At 34.1% G+C, this 19996-nt stretch overlaps 9 non-coding genes across 9 annotated transcripts; 3 read left to right on the top strand and 6 right to left on the bottom strand.

Moving 5' to 3' along the window:
* Positions 1-1740: 1740 nt before the first annotated feature.
* On the bottom strand, positions 1741-1812 carry TRNAQ-UUG (transfer RNA glutamine (anticodon UUG)). Its single transcript has one exon. It is a non-coding gene; the product is annotated as a tRNA-Gln (tRNA).
* A 2444-nt stretch (positions 1813-4256) lies between these two features.
* TRNAQ-UUG (transfer RNA glutamine (anticodon UUG)) lies at positions 4257-4328 on the bottom strand. Its single transcript has one exon. It is a non-coding gene; the product is annotated as a tRNA-Gln (tRNA).
* Positions 4329-6772: 2444 nt separating this feature from the next.
* TRNAQ-UUG (transfer RNA glutamine (anticodon UUG)) lies at positions 6773-6844 on the bottom strand. The gene has a single exon. It is a non-coding gene; the product is annotated as a tRNA-Gln (tRNA).
* A 2154-nt stretch (positions 6845-8998) lies between these two features.
* On the top strand, positions 8999-9070 carry TRNAQ-CUG (transfer RNA glutamine (anticodon CUG)). The gene has a single exon. It is a non-coding gene; the product is annotated as a tRNA-Gln (tRNA).
* An 825-nt stretch (positions 9071-9895) lies between these two features.
* On the bottom strand, positions 9896-9967 carry TRNAQ-UUG (transfer RNA glutamine (anticodon UUG)). The gene has a single exon. It is a non-coding gene; the product is annotated as a tRNA-Gln (tRNA).
* Positions 9968-12409: 2442 nt separating this feature from the next.
* TRNAQ-UUG (transfer RNA glutamine (anticodon UUG)) lies at positions 12410-12481 on the bottom strand. The gene has a single exon. It is a non-coding gene; the product is annotated as a tRNA-Gln (tRNA).
* Positions 12482-14925: 2444 nt separating this feature from the next.
* TRNAQ-UUG (transfer RNA glutamine (anticodon UUG)) lies at positions 14926-14997 on the bottom strand. The gene has a single exon. It is a non-coding gene; the product is annotated as a tRNA-Gln (tRNA).
* A 1547-nt stretch (positions 14998-16544) lies between these two features.
* Positions 16545-16616, top strand: TRNAQ-CUG (transfer RNA glutamine (anticodon CUG)). Its single transcript has one exon. It is a non-coding gene; the product is annotated as a tRNA-Gln (tRNA).
* Positions 16617-19061: 2445 nt separating this feature from the next.
* Positions 19062-19133, top strand: TRNAQ-CUG (transfer RNA glutamine (anticodon CUG)). The gene has a single exon. It is a non-coding gene; the product is annotated as a tRNA-Gln (tRNA).
* Positions 19134-19996: the final 863 nt, after the last annotated feature.

The raw sequence follows: 19996 nt of genomic DNA, 5'->3' as shown, positions 1-19996 counted from the left end.
TCAAAAATTAGAATTTGATCAGTACCTGTGATGCCTCCGACCAAAAGCTTATATTTTACGATTGGAGATCAACTGTTGTAAATCAGCATGAAAAACATTTTCTTTTCACGATTTCCATACTAATATAAAACAACATTTTTACTAGCTGAATGAGATCATCATTTGGGTTCCTCTATGTTTGATTGAAGAAAACTTCTCATTCAAAATGTGCTATTTTCGCCTTATCAATAGCGGGAAAGCTTAAAAAAGTGATGCTGTGAATCACCCATCTGAAATGCGTTTGAGAAAATCAGAATATGATTTTATAATGGCTAACTACTTTGTGAAGAAATTTGATGTCAAAGTATTTTAAAGTTTGTATTGATGTAACTTGTTCAAGCTGATGGACATTTTGAAAGCATTCAATAATTGACTCTTTCAACCTACTGGTGTTGGATTTGAGCTATCAATGAACAAAGATGAAGAAATGGAAAAGCTCAAGAGTAATAAAAAAGTCCCTCCAAGGTTTCAAATCGGATCATTGGATGCAAAGTCCAAATTGCCAACCATTGCTCTATGGAGCCACCCATGCAGGAGACAGAGACATTGCTTCAGTAGTCTGGAAATGTAGACTGTTTTATTATGCTACAGGCAAAGATGAACATTGTGATATAACTTTTATATTCAGATAAACATTTGAATATTTAACACTTTTATAGAGAATATAGCTGAAAAGAATCAAATCACATTAAAGCTCTATCCACTATGACCATTCAAATGAGATATCTTTTTATCAATATAAGAGAAGGCCATCACTGATGCGCTCTCTTTTGTCTCAATGGAAACGTCACTCTTGTGTGAGAGGGTTCCATGGTGTAATGGTTAGCACTCTGGACTCTGAATCCAGCGATCCGAGTTCAAATCTCGGTTGGACCTACTACAATTATGAGATTCACTGTTTAACTCATTTTTTAGAATTTGGTCTAGAAAAAACATAATATCAATGTTTTATACTGATGCGTATGAACGCATAAGTATGTATAGATGCATACATAGCTTTATCCGTCTAGATAGCTGTTAGACAATATGAACATATCAATTATTCATTAACATAAATATTGAAGCTGAACCTAGAAACTGTTCTTTCACATCCACATTGTAAACATGAGTTTATTTTCCTTTCTCATCTATATGGCCAGTAATGAGATAGTTCATTTTTGCTGATTTCTTAGCTGACAACATGCTGGACTTACACAGTGCATTTCATTGTGAATGTCTTTAAAAGTGAATTTCAGATTCACACCTTTGACATGTCTTTCAAAAGATTCAACTTTTTTGGTTGTGGATTTACTGTTGAAAATCAGTGTGTAAAATCTTTGTACAGCTGAATTTCAAGATTATTATTCAAACTGCACATCTTCGGTCCCCGTAATACAAAGTTTGACTCCTCAAGTTTTGTTTTAATGAATGCTTTGCAATGAAAAAGTTCCTTGTTCGCCTTAACAATAACAGTAAGATTTTAAAAAGTAATGTCTTGCATCAGGCCCCTGTGATGAGTTTGAGAAACCAGAGTGAGTTTGTAAAATCTCTCATTATTTTGAGCCATTTAGGTTCCAGGTATTGTAAAATTTCTATTATTTGCTCACATCTAATAAACTTTTAGAGTATAATCAATAAATTAATTGTTCACCCTACCGGTATTAGATATGTGATATTAATGAATACACTTGAAAGAAAATGATTTGGTCAAGAGTCATAAAATGGTCCCACCGAGATTTGAACTCGGATCATTGGATTCAAAGTCCAAAGTGCTAACCGTTACACCATGGAACCTCCCATGTGAAAGGAGCATAAACTGCTGCAGGAATGTGGAAATGTCAAAGTTTTTAATATTCTACTGTCAAAGAGAAACTGTATTGGATTGCTTTCCTATTCTGGTAAACTTTTGCATATTGAACTATGTTGGGGAAGGATGTTGCCCAAAAGACTCAAATAACGTTATAACTCTGTTGAACAGTGGTTTTTATGTGAGATAATATTTTTCAATGAAAGATAAGTTGCCCCCTGAGGCAAATCTCTTCTGTCAAAATGGAAAGCTCACCCTGGTACGGGAGGGTGGATGGTGTCATGGTTAGCACTCTGGACTCTGAAAACAGGGATCTGAGTACACATTTCAGTGGGACTTATCTGAACTTTACAATTTTCTTTTCCATTCACTTCTTAGAAGTTTTATTTGGAACAACATCACATTTACTTATAAACATGTAAAAATCATCCTGTACATATGTATCTCTGTATATATAGCTATATGTCTCTGTATATTTATAGGAAAATATAAACATATAGATTATAAAAATAAATATAATTAGTGGAGGTGAAAATCATGAACAGTTGTTGCCTCTCAGCATTTGAAACATGAGTTTCTACTTCTTTCTCTTTTATATGTCCTGAAATTGAGATAGTCACTTTTTACTCAGTATTGATCCAACAATACAGTTTATGTATATAAAGCATATCATATGATTTGTGAACAATGTTCAAAAATTAGAATTTGATCAGTACCTGTGATGCCTCCGACCAAAAGCTTATATTTTACGATTGGAGATCAACTGTTGTAAATCAGCATGAAAAACATTTTCTTTTCACGATTTCCATACTAATATAAAACAACATTTTTACTAGCTGAATGAGATCATCATTTGGGTTCCTCTATGTTTGATTGAAGAAAACTTCTCATTCAAAATGTGCTATTTTCGCCTTATCAATAGCGGGAAAGCTTAAAAAAGTGATGCTGTGAATCACCCATCTGAAATGCGTTTGAGAAAATCAGAATATGATTTTATAATGGCTAACTACTTTGTGAAGAAATTTGATGTCAAAGTATTTTAAAGTTTGTATTGATGTAACTTGTTCAAGCTGATGGACATTTTGAAAGCATTCAATAATTGACTCTTTCAACCTACTGGTGTTGGATTTGAGCTATCAATGAACAAAGATGAAGAAATGGAAAAGCTCAAGAGTAATAAAAAAGTCCCTCCAAGGTTTCAAATCGGATCATTGGATGCAAAGTCCAAATTGCCAACCATTGCTCTATGGAGCCACCCATGCAGGAGACAGAGACATTGCTTCAGTAGTCTGGAAATGTAGACTGTTTTATTATGCTACAGGCAAAGATGAACATTGTGATATAACTTTTATATTCAGATAAACATTTGAATATTTAACACTTTTATAGAGAATATAGCTGAAAAGAATCAAATCACATTAAAGCTCTATCCACTATGACCATTCAAATGAGATATCTTTTTATCAATATAAGAGAAGGCCATCACTGATGCGCTCTCTTTTGTCTCAATGGAAACGTCACTCTTGTGTGAGAGGGTTCCATGGTGTAATGGTTAGCAATCTGGACTCTGAATCCAGCGATCCGAGTTCAAATCTCGGTTGGACCTACTACAATTATGAGATTCACTGTTTAACTCATTTTTTAGAATTTGGTCTAGAAAAAACATAATATCAATGTTTTATACTGATGCGTATGAACGCATAAGTATGTATAGATGCATACATAGCTTTATCCGTCTAGATAGCTGTTAGACAATATGAACATATCAATTATTCATTAACATAAATATTGAAGCTGAACCTAGAAACTGTTCTTTCACATCCACATTGTAAACATGAGTTTATTTTCCTTTCTCATCTATATGGCCAGTAATGAGATAGTTCATTTTTGCTGATTTCTTAGCTGACAACATGCTGGACTTACACAGTGCATTTCATTGTGAATGTCTTTAAAAGTGAATTTCAGATTCACACCTTTGACATGTCTTTCAAAAGATTCAACTTTTTTGGTTGTGGATTTACTGTTGAAAATCAGTGTGTAAAATCTTTGTACAGCTGAATTTCAAGATTATTATTCAAACTGCACATCTTCGGTCCCCGTAATACAAAGTTTGACTCCTCAAGTTTTGTTTTAATGAATGCTTTGCAATGAAAAAGTTCCTTGTTCGCCTTAACAATAACAGTAAGATTTTAAAAAGTAATGTCTTGCATCAGGCCCCTGTGATGAGTTTGAGAAACCAGAGTGAGTTTGTAAAATCTCTCATTATTTTGAGCCATTTAGGTTCCAGGTATTGTAAAATTTCTATTATTTGCTCACATCTAATAAACTTTTAGAGTATAATCAATAAATTAATTGTTCACCCTACCGGTATTAGATATGTGATATTAATGAATACACTTGAAAGAAAATGATTTGGTCAAGAGTCATAAAATGGTCCCACCGAGATTTGAACTCGGATCATTGGATTCAAAGTCCAAAGTGCTAACCGTTACACCATGGAACCTCCCATGTGAAAGGAGCATAAACTGCTGCAGGAATGTGGAAATGTCAAAGTTTTTAATATTCTACTGTCAAAGAGAAACTGTATTGGATTGCTTTCCTATTCTGGTAAACTTTTGCATATTGAACTATGTTGGGGAAGGATGTTGCCCAAAAGACTCAAATAACGTTATAACTCTGTTGAACAGTGGTTTTTATGTGAGATAATATTTTTCAATGAAAGATAAGTTGCCCCCTGAGGCAAATCTCTTCTGTCAAAATGGAAAGCTCACCCTGGTACGGGAGGGTGGATGGTGTCATGGTTAGCACTCTGGACTCTGAAAACAGGGATCTGAGTACACATTTCAGTGGGACTTATCTGAACTTTACAATTTTCTTTTCCATTCACTTCTTAGAAGTTTTATTTGGAACAACATCACATTTACTTATAAACATGTAAAAATCATCCTGTACATATGTATCTCTGTATATATAGCTATATGTCTCTGTATATTTATAGGAAAATATAAACATATAGATTATAAAAATAAATATAATTAGTGGAGGTGAAAATCATGAACAGTTGTTGCCTCTCAGCATTTGAAACATGAGTTTCTACTTCTTTCGCTTTTATATGTCCTGAAATTGAGATAGTCACTTTTTACTCAGTATTGATCCAACAATACAGTTTATGTATATAAAGCATATCATATGATTTGTGAACAATGTTCACAAATTAGAATTTGATCAGTACCTGTGATGCCTCTGACCAAAAGCTTATATTTTAGGATTGGAGATCAACTGTTGTAAATCAGCATGAAAAACATTTTCTTTTCACGATTTCCATACTAATATAAAACAACATTTTTACTAGCTGAATGAGATCATCATTTGGGTTCCTCTATGTTTGATTGAAGAAAACTTCTCATTCAAAATGTGCTATTTTCGCCTTATCAATAGCGGGAAAGCTTAAAAAAGTGATGCTGTGAATCACCCATCTGAAATGCGTTTGAGAAAATCAGAATATGATTTTATAATGGCTAACTACTTTGTGAAGAAATTTGATGTCAAAGTATTTTAAAGTTTGTATTGATGTAACTTGTTCAAGCTGATGGACATTTTGAAAGCATTCAATAATTGACTCTTTCAACCTACTGGTGTTGGATTTGAGCTATCAATGAACAAAGATGAAGAAATGGAAAAGCTCAAGAGTAATAAAAAAGTCCCTCCAAGGTTTCAAATCGGATCATTGGATGCAAAGTCCAAATTGCCAACCATTGCTCTATGGAGCCACCCATGCAGGAGACAGAGACATTGCTTCAGTAGTCTGGAAATGTAGACTGTTTTATTATGCTACAGGCAAAGATGAACATTGTGATATAACTTTTATATTCAGATAAACATTTGAATATTTAACACTTTTATAGAGAATATAGCTGAAAAGAATCAAATCACATTAAAGCTCTATCCACTATGACCATTCAAATGAGATATCTTTTTATCAATATAAGAGAAGGCCATCACTGATGCGCTCTCTTTTGTCTCAATGGAAACGTCACTCTTGTGTGAGAGGGTTCCATGGTGTAATGGTTAGCACTCTGGACTCTGAATCCAGCGATCCGAGTTCAAATCTCGGTTGGACCTACTACAATTATGAGATTCACTGTTTAACTCATTTTTTAGAATTTGGTCTAGAAAAAACATAATATCAATGTTTTATACTGATGCGTATGAACGCATAAGTATGTATAGATGCATACATAGCTTTATCCGTCTAGATAGCTGTTAGACAATATGAACATATCAATTATTCATTAACATAAATATTGAAGCTGAACCTAGAAACTGTTCTTTCACATCCACATTGTAAACATGAGTTTATTTTCCTTTCTCATCTATATGGCCAGTAATGAGATAGTTCATTTTTGCTGATTTCTTAGCTGACAACATGCTGGACTTACACAGTGCATTTCATTGTGAATGTCTTTAAAAGTGAATTTCAGATTCACACCTTTGACATGTCTTTCAAAAGATTCAACTTTTTTGGTTGTGGATTTACTGTTGAAAATCAGTGTGTAAAATCTTTGTACAGCTGAATTTCAAGATTATTATTCAAACTGCACATCTTCGGTCCCCGTAATACAAAGTTTGACTCCTCAAGTTTTGTTTTAATGAATGCTTTGCAATGAAAAAGTTCCTTGTTCGCCTTAACAATAACAGTAAGATTTTAAAAAGTAATGTCTTGCATCAGGCCCCTGTGATGAGTTTGAGAAACCAGAGTGAGTTTGTAAAATCTCTCATTATTTTGAGCCATTTAGGTTCCAGGTATTGTAAAATTTCTATTATTTGCTCACATCTAATAAACTTTTAGAGTATAATCAATAAATTAATTGTTCACCCTACCGGTATTAGATATGTGATATTAATGAATACACTTGAAAGAAAATGATTTGGTCAAGAGTCATAAAATGGTCCCACCGAGATTTGAACTCGGATCATTGGATTCAAAGTCCAAAGTGCTAACCGTTACACCATGGAACCTCCCATGTGAAAGGAGCATAAACTGCTGCAGGAATGTGGAAATGTCAAAGTTTTTAATATTCTACTGTCAAAGAGAAACTGTATTGGATTGCTTTCCTATTCTGGTAAACTTTTGCATATTGAACTATGTTGGGGAAGGATGTTGCCCAAAAGACTCAAATAACGTTATAACTCTGTTGAACAGTGGTTTTTATGTGAGATAATATTTTTCAATGAAAGATAAGTTGCCCCCTGAGGCAAATCTCTTCTGTCAAAATGGAAAGCTCACCCTGGTACGGGAGGGTGGATGGTGTCATGGTTAGCACTCTGGACTCTGAAAACAGGGATCTGAGTACACATTTCAGTGGGACTTATCTGAACTTTACAATTTTCTTTTCCATTCACTTCTTAGAAGTTTTATTTGGAACAACATCACATTTACTTATAAACATGTAAAAATCATCCTGTACATATGTATCTCTGTATATATAGCTATATGTCTCTGTATATTTATAGGAAAATATAAACATATAGATTATAAAAATAAATATAATTAGTGGAGGTGAAAATCATGAACAGTTGTTGCCTCTCAGCATTTGAAACATGAGTTTCTACTTCTTTCGCTTTTATATGTCCTGAAATTGAGATAGTCACTTTTTACTCAGTATTGATCCAACAATACAGTTTATGTATATAAAGCATATCATATGATTTGTGAACAATGTTCACAAATTAGAATTTGATCAGTACCTGTGATGCCTCTGACCAAAAGCTTATATTTTAGGATTGGAGATCAACTGTTGTAAATCAGCATGAAAAACATTTTCTTTTCACGATTTCCATACTAATATAAAACAACATTTTTACTAGCTGAATGAGATCATCATTTGGGTTCCTCTATGTTTGATTGAAGAAAACTTCTCATTCAAAATGTGCTATTTTCGCCTTATCAATAGCGGGAAAGCTTAAAAAAGTGATGCTGTGAATCACCCATCTGAAATGCGTTTGAGAAAATCAGAATATGATTTTATAATGGCTAACTACTTTGTGAAGAAATTTGATGTCAAAGTATTTTAAAGTTTGTATTGATGTAACTTGTTCAAGCTGATGGACATTTTGAAAGCATTCAATAATGGACTCTTTCAAACTACTGGTGTTGGATTTGAGCTATCAATGAACAAAGATGAAGAAATGGAAAAGCTCAAGAGTAATAAAAAAAGTCCCTCCAAGGTTTTAAATCGGATCATTGGATGCAAAGTCCAAATTGCCAACCATTGCTCTATGGAGCCACCCATGCAGGAGACAGAGACATTGCTTCAGTAGTCTGGAAATGTAGACTGTTTTATTATGCTACAGGCAAAGATGAACATTGTGATATAACTTTTATATTCAGATAAACATTTGAATATTTAACACTTTTATAGAGAATATAGCTGAAAAGAATCAAATCACATTAAAGCTCTATCCACTATGACCATTCAAATGAGATATCTTTTTTAAGCCTGGGCAAAGCACTACACTACGCTCGCGTAGTTTGCGAAGTTCGCTCTACTTCGCACTACGCGAACTGCACGTAGCACAGTGCGAACATGCGTAGCGTAGTGTTGCGTAGTGCTGCGGTCATTTTTTGCTTGCTCGCGGTCCTCAACGTCAAGTTGGCAACCGCGAGCAAGCAAAATGACATCCCGGCGAGACTTTTTCCTTGTTCGCGATCAGCAACTTCAAGTTGGCGATCGCGAGCATGGAAAATAAACATCCCGGCGAGATTCCCAACGCGAGGAGGTCAGGTTTTCATTGCGAGTGGTCGCGTATGCTCGCGACGAGAAACTACCAGTTCGCGTTGAGAAAGCTGAAGCTCGAGTAAAAATCTACTCGAGCAGCAGAAAACTACAGCTCGCACTGTGCAAGATGCCATTTTCAATGATTGCACAGTGCCGGTTGCTTGTCCGCACTGTGCAATCATTGAAAACGACATCTGGCACAGTGCGAACAAGGTACTACGCAGTTCGCGAAGTGCTACGCGTAGCTCGCGTAGTGCGAACTTCACTTTGCGTAGCTTCGCGAAGTGCTACTTCGCGAACTACGCCCAGGCCTAATCTTTTTATCAATATAAGAGAAGGCCATCACTGATGCGCTCTCTTTTGTCTCAATGGAAACGTCACTCTTGTGTGAGAGGGTTCCATGGTGTAATGGTTAGCACTCTGGACTCTGAATCCAGCGATCCGAGTTCAAATCTCGGTGGGACCTACTACAATTATGAGATTCACTGTTTAACTCATTTTTTAGAATTTGGTCTAGAAATAACATAATATCAATGTTTTATACTGATGCGTATGAACGCATAAGTATGTATAGATGCATACATAGCTTTATCCGTCTAGATAGCTGTTAGACAATATGAACATATCAATTATTCATTAACATAAATATTGAAGCTGAACCTAGAAACTGTTCTTTCACATCCACATTGTAAACATGAGTTTATTTTCCTTTCTCATCTATATGGCCAGTAATGAGATAGTTCATTTTTGCTGATTTCTTAGCTGACAACATGCTGGACTTACACAGTGCATTTCATTGTGAATGTCTTTAAAAGTGAATTTCAGATTCACACCTTTGACATGTCTTTCAAAAGATTCAACTTTTTTGGTTGTGGATTTACTGTTGAAAATCAGTGTGTAAAATCTTTGTACGTCTGAATTTCAAGATTATTATTCAAACTGCACATCTTCGGTCCCGGTAATACAAAGTTTGACTCCTCAAGTTTTGTTTTAATGAATGCTTTGCAATGAAAAAGTTCCTTGTTCGCCTTAACAATAACAGTAAGATTTTAAAAAGTAATGTCTTGCATCAGGCCCCTGTGATGAGTTTGAGAAACCAGAGTGAGTTTGTAAAATCTCTCATTATTTTGAGCCATTTAGGTTCCAGGTATTGTAAAATTTCTATTATTTGCTCACATCTAATAAACTTTTAGAGTATAATCAATAAATTAATTGTTCACCCTACCGGTATTAGATATGTGATATTAATGAATACACTTGAAAGAAAATGATTTGGTCAAGAGTCATAAAATGGTCCCACCGAGATTTGAACTCGGATCATTGGATTCAAAGTCCAAAGTGCTAACCGTTACACCATGGAACCTCCCATGTGAAAGGAGCATAAACTGCTGCAGGAAAGTGGAAATGTCAAAGTTTTTAATATTCTACTGTCAAAGAGAAACTGTATTGGATTGCTTTCCTATTCTGGTAAACTTTTGCATATTGAACTATGTTGGGGAAGGATGTTGCCCAAAAGACTCAAATAACGTTATAACTCTGTTGAACAGTGGTTTTTATGTGAGATAATATTTTTCAATGAAAGATAAGTTGCCCCCTGAGGCAAATCTCTTCTGTCAAAATGGAAAGCTCACCCTGGTACGGGAGGGTGGATGGTGTCATGGTTAGCACTCTGGACTCTGAAAACAGGGATCTGAGTACAAATTTCAGTGGGACTTATCTGAACTTTACAATTTTCTTTTCCATTCACTTCTTAGAAGTTTTATTTGGAACAACATCACATTTACTTATAAACATGTAAAAATCAACCTGTACATATGTATCTCTGTATATATAGCTATATGTCTCTGTATTTATAGGAAAATATAAACATATAGATTATAAAAATAAATATAATTAGTGGAGGTGAAAATCATGAACAGTTGTTGCCTCTCAGCATTTGAAACATGAGTTTCTACTTCTTTCTCTTTTATATGTCCTGAAATTGAGATAGTCACTTTTTACTCAGTATTGATCCAACAATACAGTTTATGTATATAAAGCATATCATATGATTTGTGAACAATGTTCAAAAATTAGAATTTGATCAGTACCTGTGATGCCTCCGACCAAAAGCTTATATTTTACGATTGGAGATCAACTGTTGTAAATCAGCATGAAAAACATTTTCTTTTCACGATTTCCATACTAATATAAAACAACATTTTTACTAGCTGAATGAGATCATCATTTGGGTTCCTCTATGTTTGATTGAAGAAAACTTCTCATTCAAAATGTGCTATTTTCGCCTTATCAATAGCCGGAAAGCTTAAAAAAGTGATGCTGTGAATCACCCATCTGAAATGCGTTTGAGAAAATCAGAATATGATTTTATAATGGCTAACTACTTTGTGAAGAAATTTGATGTCAAAGTATTTTAAAGTTTGTATTGATGTAACTTGTTCAAGCTGATGGACATTTTGAAAGCATTCAATAATTGACTCTTTCAACCTACTGGTGTTGGATTTGAGCTATCAATGAACAAAGATGACGAAATGGAAAAGCTCAAGAGTAATAAAAAAGTCCCTCCAAGGTTTCAAATCGGATCATTGGATGCAAAGTCCAAATTGCCAACCATTGCTCTATGGAGCCACCCATGCAGGAGACAGAGACATTGCTTCAGTAGTCTGGAAATGTAGACTGTTTTATTATGCTACAGGCAAAGATGAACATTGTGATATAACTTTTATATTCAGATAAACATTTGAATATTTAACACTTTTATAGAGAATATAGCTGAAAAGAATCAAATCACATTAAAGCTCTATCCACTATGACCATTCAAATGAGATATCTTTTTATCAATATAAGAGAAGGCCATCACTGATGCGCTCTCTTTTGTCTCAATGGAAACGTCACTCTTGTGTGAGAGGGTTCCATGGTGTAATGGTTAGCACTCTGGACTCTGAATCCAGCGATCCGAGTTCAAATCTCGGTTGGACCTACTACAATTATGAGATTCACTGTTTAACTCATTTTTTAGAATTTGGTCTAGAAAAAACATAATATCAATGTTTTATACTGATGCGTATGAACGCATAAGTATGTATAGATGCATACATAGCTTTATCCGTCTAGATAGCTGTTAGACAATATGAACATATCAATTATTCATTAACATAAATATTGAAGCTGAACCTAGAAACTGTTCTTTCACATCCACATTGTAAACATGAGTTTATTTTCCTTTCTCATCTATATGGCCAGTAATGAGATAGTTCATTTTTGCTGATTTCTTAGCTGACAACATGCTGGACTTACACAGTGCATTTCATTGTGAATTTCTTTAAAAGTGAATTTCAGATTCACACCTTTGACATGTCTTTCAAAAGATTCAACTTTTTTGGTTGTGGATTTACTGTTGAAAATCAGTGTGTAAAATCTTTGTACGTCTGAATTTCAAGATTATTATTCAAACTGCACATCTTCGGTCCCGGTAATACAAAGTTTGACTCCTCAAGTTTTGTTTTAATGAATGCTTTGCAATGAAAAAGTTCCTTGTTCGCCTTAACAATAACAGTAAGATTTTAAAAAGTAATGTCTTGCATCAGGCCCCTGTGATGAGTTTGAGAAACCAGAGTGAGTTTGTAAAATCTCTCATTATTTTGAGCCATTTAGGTTCCAGGTATTGTAAAATTTCTATTATTTGCTCACATCTAATAAACTTTTAGAGTATAATCAATAAATTAATTGTTCACCCTACCGGTATTAGATATGTGATATTAATGAATACACTTGAAAGAAAATGATTTGGTCAAGAGTCATAAAATGGTCCCACCGAGATTTGAACTCGGATCATTGGATTCAAAGTCCAAAGTGCTAACCGTTACACCATGGAACCTCCCATGTGAAAGGAGCATAAACTGCTGCAGGAATGTGGAAATGTCAAAGTTTTTAATATTCTACTGTCAAAGAGAAACTGTATTGGATTGCTTTCCTATTCTGGTAAACTTTTGCATATTGAACTATGTTGGGGAAGGATGTTGCCCAAAAGACTCAAATAACGTTATAACTCTGTTGAACAGTGGTTTTTATGTGAGATAATATTTTTCAATGAAAGATAAGTTGCCCCCTGAGGCAAATCTCTTCTGTCAAAATGGAAAGCTCACCCTGGTACGGGAGGGTGGATGGTGTCATGGTTAGCACTCTGGACTCTGAAAACAGGTATCTGAGTACAAATTTCAGTGGGACTTATCTGAACTTTACAATTTTCTTTTCCATTCACTTCTTAGAAGTTTTATTTGGAACAACATCACATTTACTTATAAACATGTAAAAATCAACCTGTACATATGTATCTCTGTATATATAGCTATATGTCTCTGTATATTTATAGGAAAATATAAACATATAGATTATAAAAATAAATATAATTAGTGGAGGTGAAAATCATGAACAGTTGTTGCCTCTCAGCATTTGAAACATGAGTTTCTACTTCTTTCTCTTTTATATGTCCTGAAATTGAGATAGTCACTTTTTACTCAGTATTGATCCAACAATACAGTTTATGTATATAAAGCATATCATATGATTTGTGAACAATGTTCAAAAATTAGAATTTGATCAGTACCTGTGATGCCTCCGACCAAAAGCTTATATTTTACGATTGGAGATCAACTGTTGTAAATCAGCATGAAAAACATTTTCTTTTCACGATTTCCATACTAATATAAAACAACATTTTTACTAGCTGAATGAGATCATCATTTGGGTTCCTCTATGTTTGATTGAAGAAAACTTCTCATTCAAAATGTGCTATTTTCGCCTTATCAATAGCGGGAAAGCTTAAAAAAGTGATGCTGTGAATCACCCATCTGAAATGCGTTTGAGAAAATCAGAATATGATTTTATAATGGCTAACTACTTTGTGAAGAAATTTGATGTCAAAGTATTTTAAAGTTTGTATTGATGTAACTTGTTCAAGCTGATGGACATTTTGAAAGCATTCAATAATTGACTCTTTCAACCTACTGGTGTTGGATTTGAGCTATCAATGAACAAAGATGAAGAAATGGAAAAGCTCAAGAGTAATAAAAAAGTCCCTCCAAGGTTTCAAATCGGATCATTGGATGCAAAGTCCAAATTGCCAACCATTGCTCTATGGAGCCACCCATGCAGGAGACAGAGACATTGCTTCAGTAGTCTGGAAATGTAGACTGTTTTATTATGCTACAGGCAAAGATGAACATTGTGATATAACTTTTATATTCAGATAAACATTTGAATATTTAACACTTTTATAGAGAATATAGCTGAAAAGAATCAAATCACATTAAAGCTCTATCCACTATGACCATTCAAATGAGATATCTTTTTATCAATATAAGAGAAGGCCATCACTGATGCGCTCTCTTTTGTCTCAATGGAAACGTCACTCTTGTGTGAGAGGGTTCCATGGTGTAATGGTTAGCACTCTGGACTCTGAATCCAGCGATCCGAGTTCAAATCTCGGTTGGACCTACTACAATTATGAGATTCACTGTTTAACTCATTTTTTAGAATTTGGTCTAGAAAAAACATAATATCAATGTTTTATACTGATGCGTATGAACGCATAAGTATGTATAGATGCATACATAGCTTTATCCGTCTAGATAGCTGTTAGACAATATGAACATATCAATTATTCATTAACATAAATATTGAAGCTGAACCTAGAAACTGTTCTTTCACATCCACATTGTAAACATGAGTTTATTTTCCTTTCTCATCTATATGGCCAGTAATGAGATAGTTCATTTTTGCTGATTTCTTAGCTGACAACATGCTGGACTTACACAGTGCATTTCATTGTGAATGTCTTTAAAAGTGAATTTCAGATTCACACCTTTGACATGTCTTTCAAAAGATTCAACTTTTTTGGTTGTGGATTTACTGTTGAAAATCAGTGTGTAAAATCTTTGTACAGCTGAATTTCAAGATTATTATTCAAACTGCACATCTTCGGTCCCCGTAATACAAAGTTTGACTCCTCAAGTTTTGTTTTAATGAATGCTTTGCAATGAAAAAGTTCCTTGTTCGCCTTAACAATAACAGTAAGATTTTAAAAAGTAATGTCTTGCATCAGGCCCCTGTGATGAGTTTGAGAAACCAGAGTGAGTTTGTAAAATCTCTCATTATTTTGAGCCATTTAGGTTCCAGGTATTGTAAAATTTCTATTATTTGCTCACATCTAATAAACTTTTAGAGTATAATCAATAAATTAATTGTTCACCCTACCGGTATTAGATATGTGATATTAATGAATACACTTGAAAGAAAATGATTTGGTCAAGAGTCATAAAATGGTCCCACCGAGATTTGAACTCGGATCATTGGATTCAAAGTCCAAAGTGCTAACCGTTACACCATGGAACCTCCCATGTGAAAGGAGCATAAACTGCTGCAGGAATGTGGAAATGTCAAAGTTTTTAATATTCTACTGTCAAAGAGAAACTGTATTGGATTGCTTTCCTATTCTGGTAAACTTTTGCATATTGAACTATGTTGGGGAAGGATGTTGCCCAAAAGACTCAAATAACGTTATAACTCTGTTGAACAGTGGTTTTTATGTGAGATAATATTTTTCAATGAAAGATAAGTTGCCCCCTGAGGCAAATCTCTTCTGTCAAAATGGAAAGCTCACCCTGGTACGGGAGGGTGGATGGTGTCATGGTTAGCACTCTGGACTCTGAAAACAGGTATCTGAGTACAAATTTCAGTGGGACTTATCTGAACTTTACAATTTTCTTTTCCATTCACTTCTTAGAAGTTTTATTTGGAACAACATCACATTTACTTATAAACATGTAAAAATCAACCTGTACATATGTATCTCTGTATATATAGCTATATGTCTCTGTATATTTATAGGAAAATATAAACATATAGATTATAAAAATAAATATAATTAGTGGAGGTGAAAATCATGAACAGTTGTTGCCTCTCAGCATTTGAAACATGAGTTTCTACTTCTTTCTCTTTTATATGTCCTGAAATTGAGATAGTCACTTTTTACTCAGTATTGATCCAACAATACAGTTTATGTATATAAAGCATATCATATGATTTGTGAACAATGTTCAAAAATTAGAATTTGATCAGTACCTGTGATGCCTCCGACCAAAAGCTTATATTTTACGATTGGAGATCAACTGTTGTAAATCAGCATGAAAAACATTTTCTTTTCACGATTTCCATACTAATATAAAACAACATTTTTACTAGCTGAATGAGATCATCATTTGGGTTCCTCTATGTTTGATTGAAGAAAACTTCTCATTCAAAATGTGCTATTTTCGCCTTATCAATAGCGGGAAAGCTTAAAAAAGTGATGCTGTGAATCACCCATCTGAAATGCGTTTGAGAAAATCAGAATATGATTTTATAATGGCTAACTACTTTGTGAAGAAATTTGATGTCAAAGTATTTTAAAGTTTGTATTGATGTAACTTGTTCAAGCTGATGGACATTTTGAAAGCATTCAATAATTGACTCTTTCAACCTACTGGTGTTGGATTTGAGCTATCAATGAACAAAGATGAAGAAATGGAAAAGCTCAAGAGTAATAAAAAAGTCCCTCCAAGGTTTCAAATCGGATCATTGGATGCAAAGTCCAAATTGCCAACCATTGCTCTATGGAGCCACCCATGCAGGAGACAGAGACATTGCTTCAGTAGTCTGGAAATGTAGACTGTTTTATTATGCTACAGGCAAAGATGAACATTGTGATATAACTTTTATATTCAGATAAACATTTGAATATTTAACACTTTTATAGAGAATATAGCTGAAAAGAATCAAATCACATTAAAGCTCTATCCACTATGACCATTCAAATGAGATATCTTTTTATCAATATAAGAGAAGGCCATCACTGATGCGCTCTCTTTTGTCTCAATGGAAACGTCACTCTTGTGTGAGAGGGTTCCATGGTGTAATGGTTAGCACTCTGGACTCTGAATCCAGCGATCCGAGTTCAAATCTCGGTGGGACCTACTACAATTATGAGATTCACTGTTTAACTCATTTTTTAGAATTTGGTCTAGAAAAAACATAATATCAATGTTTTATACTGATGCGTATGAACGCATAAGTATGTATAGATGCATACATAGCTTTATCCGTCTAGATAGCTGTTAGACAATATGAACATATCAATTATTCATTAACATAAATATTGAAGCTGAACCTAGAAACTGTTCTTTCACATCCACATTGTAAACATGAGTTTATTTTCGTTTCTCATCTATATGGCCAGTAATGAGATAGTTCATTTTTGCTGATTTCTTAGCTGACAACATGCTGGACTTACACAGTGCATTTCATTGTGAATGTCTTTAAAAGTGAATTTCAGATTCACACCTTTGACATGTCTTTCAAAAGATTCAACTTTTTTGGTTGTGGATTTACTGTTGAAAATCAGTGTGTAAAATCTTTGTACGTCTGAATTTCAAGATTATTATTCAAACTGCACATCTTCGGTCCCCGTAATACAAAGTTTGACTCCTCAAGTTTTGTTTTAATGAATGCTTTGCAATGAAAAAGTTCCTTGTTCGCCTTAACAATAACAGTAAGATTTTAAAAAGTAATGTCTTGCATCAGGCCCCTGTGATGAGTTTGAGAAACCAGAGTGAGTTTGTAAAATCTCTCATTATTTTGAGCCATTTAGTTTCCAGGTATTGTAAAATTTCTATTATTTGCTCACATCTAATAAACTTTTAGAGTATAATCAATAAATTAATTGTTCACCCTACCGGTATTAGATATGTGATATTAATGAATACACTTGAAAGAAAATGATTTGGTCAAGAGTCATAAAATGGTCCCATCGAGATTTGAACTCGGATCATTGGATTCAAAGTCCAAAGTGCTAACCGTTACACCATGGAACCTCCCATGTGAAAGGAGCATAAACTGCTGCAGGAATGTGGAAATGTCAAAGTTTTTAATATTCTACTGTCAAAGAGAAACTGTATTGGATTGCTTTCCTATTCTGGTAAACTTTTGCATATTGAACTATGTTGGGGAAGGATGTTGCCCAAAAGACTCAAATAACGTTATAACTCTGTTGAACAGTGGTTTTTATGTGAGATAATATTTTTCAATGAAAGATAAGTTGCCCCCTGAGGCAAATCTCTTCTGTCAAAATGGAAAGCTCACCCTGGTACGGGAGGGTGGATGGTGTCATGGTTAGCACTCTGGACTCTGAAAACAGGGATCTGAGTACAAATTTCAGTGGGACTTATCTGAACTTTACAATTTTCTTTTCCATTCACTTCTTAGAAGTTTTATTTGGAACAACATCACATTTACTTATAAACATGTAAAAATCAACCTGTACATATGTATCTCTGTATATATAGCTATATGTCTCTGTATATTTATAGGAAAATATAAACATATAGATTATAAAAATAAATATAATTAGTGGAGGTGAAAATCATGAACAGTTGTTGCCTCTCAGCATTTGAAACATGAGTTTCTACTTCTTTCTCTTTTATATGTCCTGAAATTGAGATAGTCACTTTTTACTCAGTATTGATCCAACAATACAGTTTATGTATATAAAGCATATCATATGATTTGTGAACAATGTTCAAAAATTAGAATTTGATCAGTACCTGTGATGCCTCCGACCAAAAGCTTATATTTTACGATTGGAGATCAACTGTTGTAAATCAGCATGAAAAACATTTTCTTTTCACGATTTCCATACTAATATAAAACAACATTTTTACTAGCTGAATGAGATCATCATTTGGGTTCCTCTATGTTTGATTGAAGAAAACTTCTCATTCAAAATGTGCTATTTTCGCCTTATCAATAGCGGGAAAGCTTAAAAAAGTGATGCTGTGAATCACCCATCTGAAATGCGTTTGAGAAAATCAGAATATGATTTTATAATGGCTAACTACTTTGTGAAGAAATTTGATGTCAAAGTATTTTAAAGTTTGTATTGATGTAACTTGTTCAAGCTGATGGACATTTTGAAAGCATTCAATAATTGACTCTTTCAACCTACTGGTGTTGGATTTGAGCTATCAATGAACAAAGATGAAGAAATGGAAAAGCTCAAGAGTAATAAAAAAAGTCCCTCCAAGGTTTCAAATCGGATCATTGGATGCAAAGTCCAAATTGCCAACCATTGCTCTATGGAGCCACCCATGCAGGAGACAGAGACATTGCTTCAGTAGTCTGGAAATGTAGACTGTTTTATTATGCTACTGGCAAAGATGAACATTGTGATATAACTTTTATATTCAGATAAACATTTGAATATTTAACACTTTTATAGAGAATATAGCTGAAAAGAATCAAATCACATTAAAGCTCTATCCACTATGACCATTCAAATGAGATATCTTTTTATCAATATAAGAGAAGGCCATCACTGATGCGCTCTCTTTTGTCTCAATGGAAACGTCACTCTTGTGTGAGAGGGTTCCATGGTGTAATGGTTAGCACTCTGGACTCTGAATCCAGCGATCCGAGTTCAAATCTCGGTGGGACCTACTACAATTATGAGATTCACTGTTTAACTCATTTTTTAGAATTTGGTCTAGAAAAAACATAATATCAATGTTTTATACTGATGCGTATGAACGCATAAGTATGTATAGATGCATACATAGCTTTATCCGTCTAGATAGCTGTTAGACAATATGAACATATCAATTATTCATTAACATAAATATTGAAGCTGAACCTAGAAACTGTTCTTTCACATCCACATTGTAAACATGAGTTTATTTTCCTTTCTCATCTATATGGCCAGTAATGAGATAGTTCATTTTTGCTGATTTCTTAGCTGACAACATGCTGGACTTACACAGTGCATTTCATTGTGAATGTCTTTAAAAGTGAATTTCAGATTCACACCTTTGACATGTCTTTCAAAAGATTCAACTTTTTTGGTTGTGGATTTACTGTTGAAAATCAGTGTGTAAAATCTTTGTACGTCTGAATTTCAAGATTATTATTCAAACTGCACATCTTCGGTCCCCGTAATACAAAGTTTGACTCCTCAAGTTTTGTTTTAATGAATGCTTTGCAATGAAAAAGTTCCTTGTTCGCCTTAACAATAACAGTAAGATTTTAAAAAGTAATGTCTTGCATCAGGCCCCTGTGATGAGTTTGAGAAACCAGAGTGAGTTTGTAAAATCTCTCATTATTTTGAGCCATTTAGTTTCCAGGTATTGTAAAATTTCTATTATTTGCTCACATCTAATAAACTTTTAGAGTATAATCAATAAATTAATTGTTCACCCTACCGGTATTAGATATGTGATATTAATGAATACACTTGAAAGAAAATGATTTGGTCAAGAGTCATAAAATGGTCCCATCGAGATTTGAACTCGGATCATTGGATTCA

Source organism: Triturus cristatus, chromosome 5_2, assembly GCF_964204655.1.
Source record: "Triturus cristatus chromosome 5_2, aTriCri1.1, whole genome shotgun sequence".
NCBI lineage: Eukaryota > Metazoa > Chordata > Amphibia > Caudata > Salamandridae > Triturus > Triturus cristatus.
This window is presented reverse-complemented; position numbering and strand designations above follow the sequence as displayed.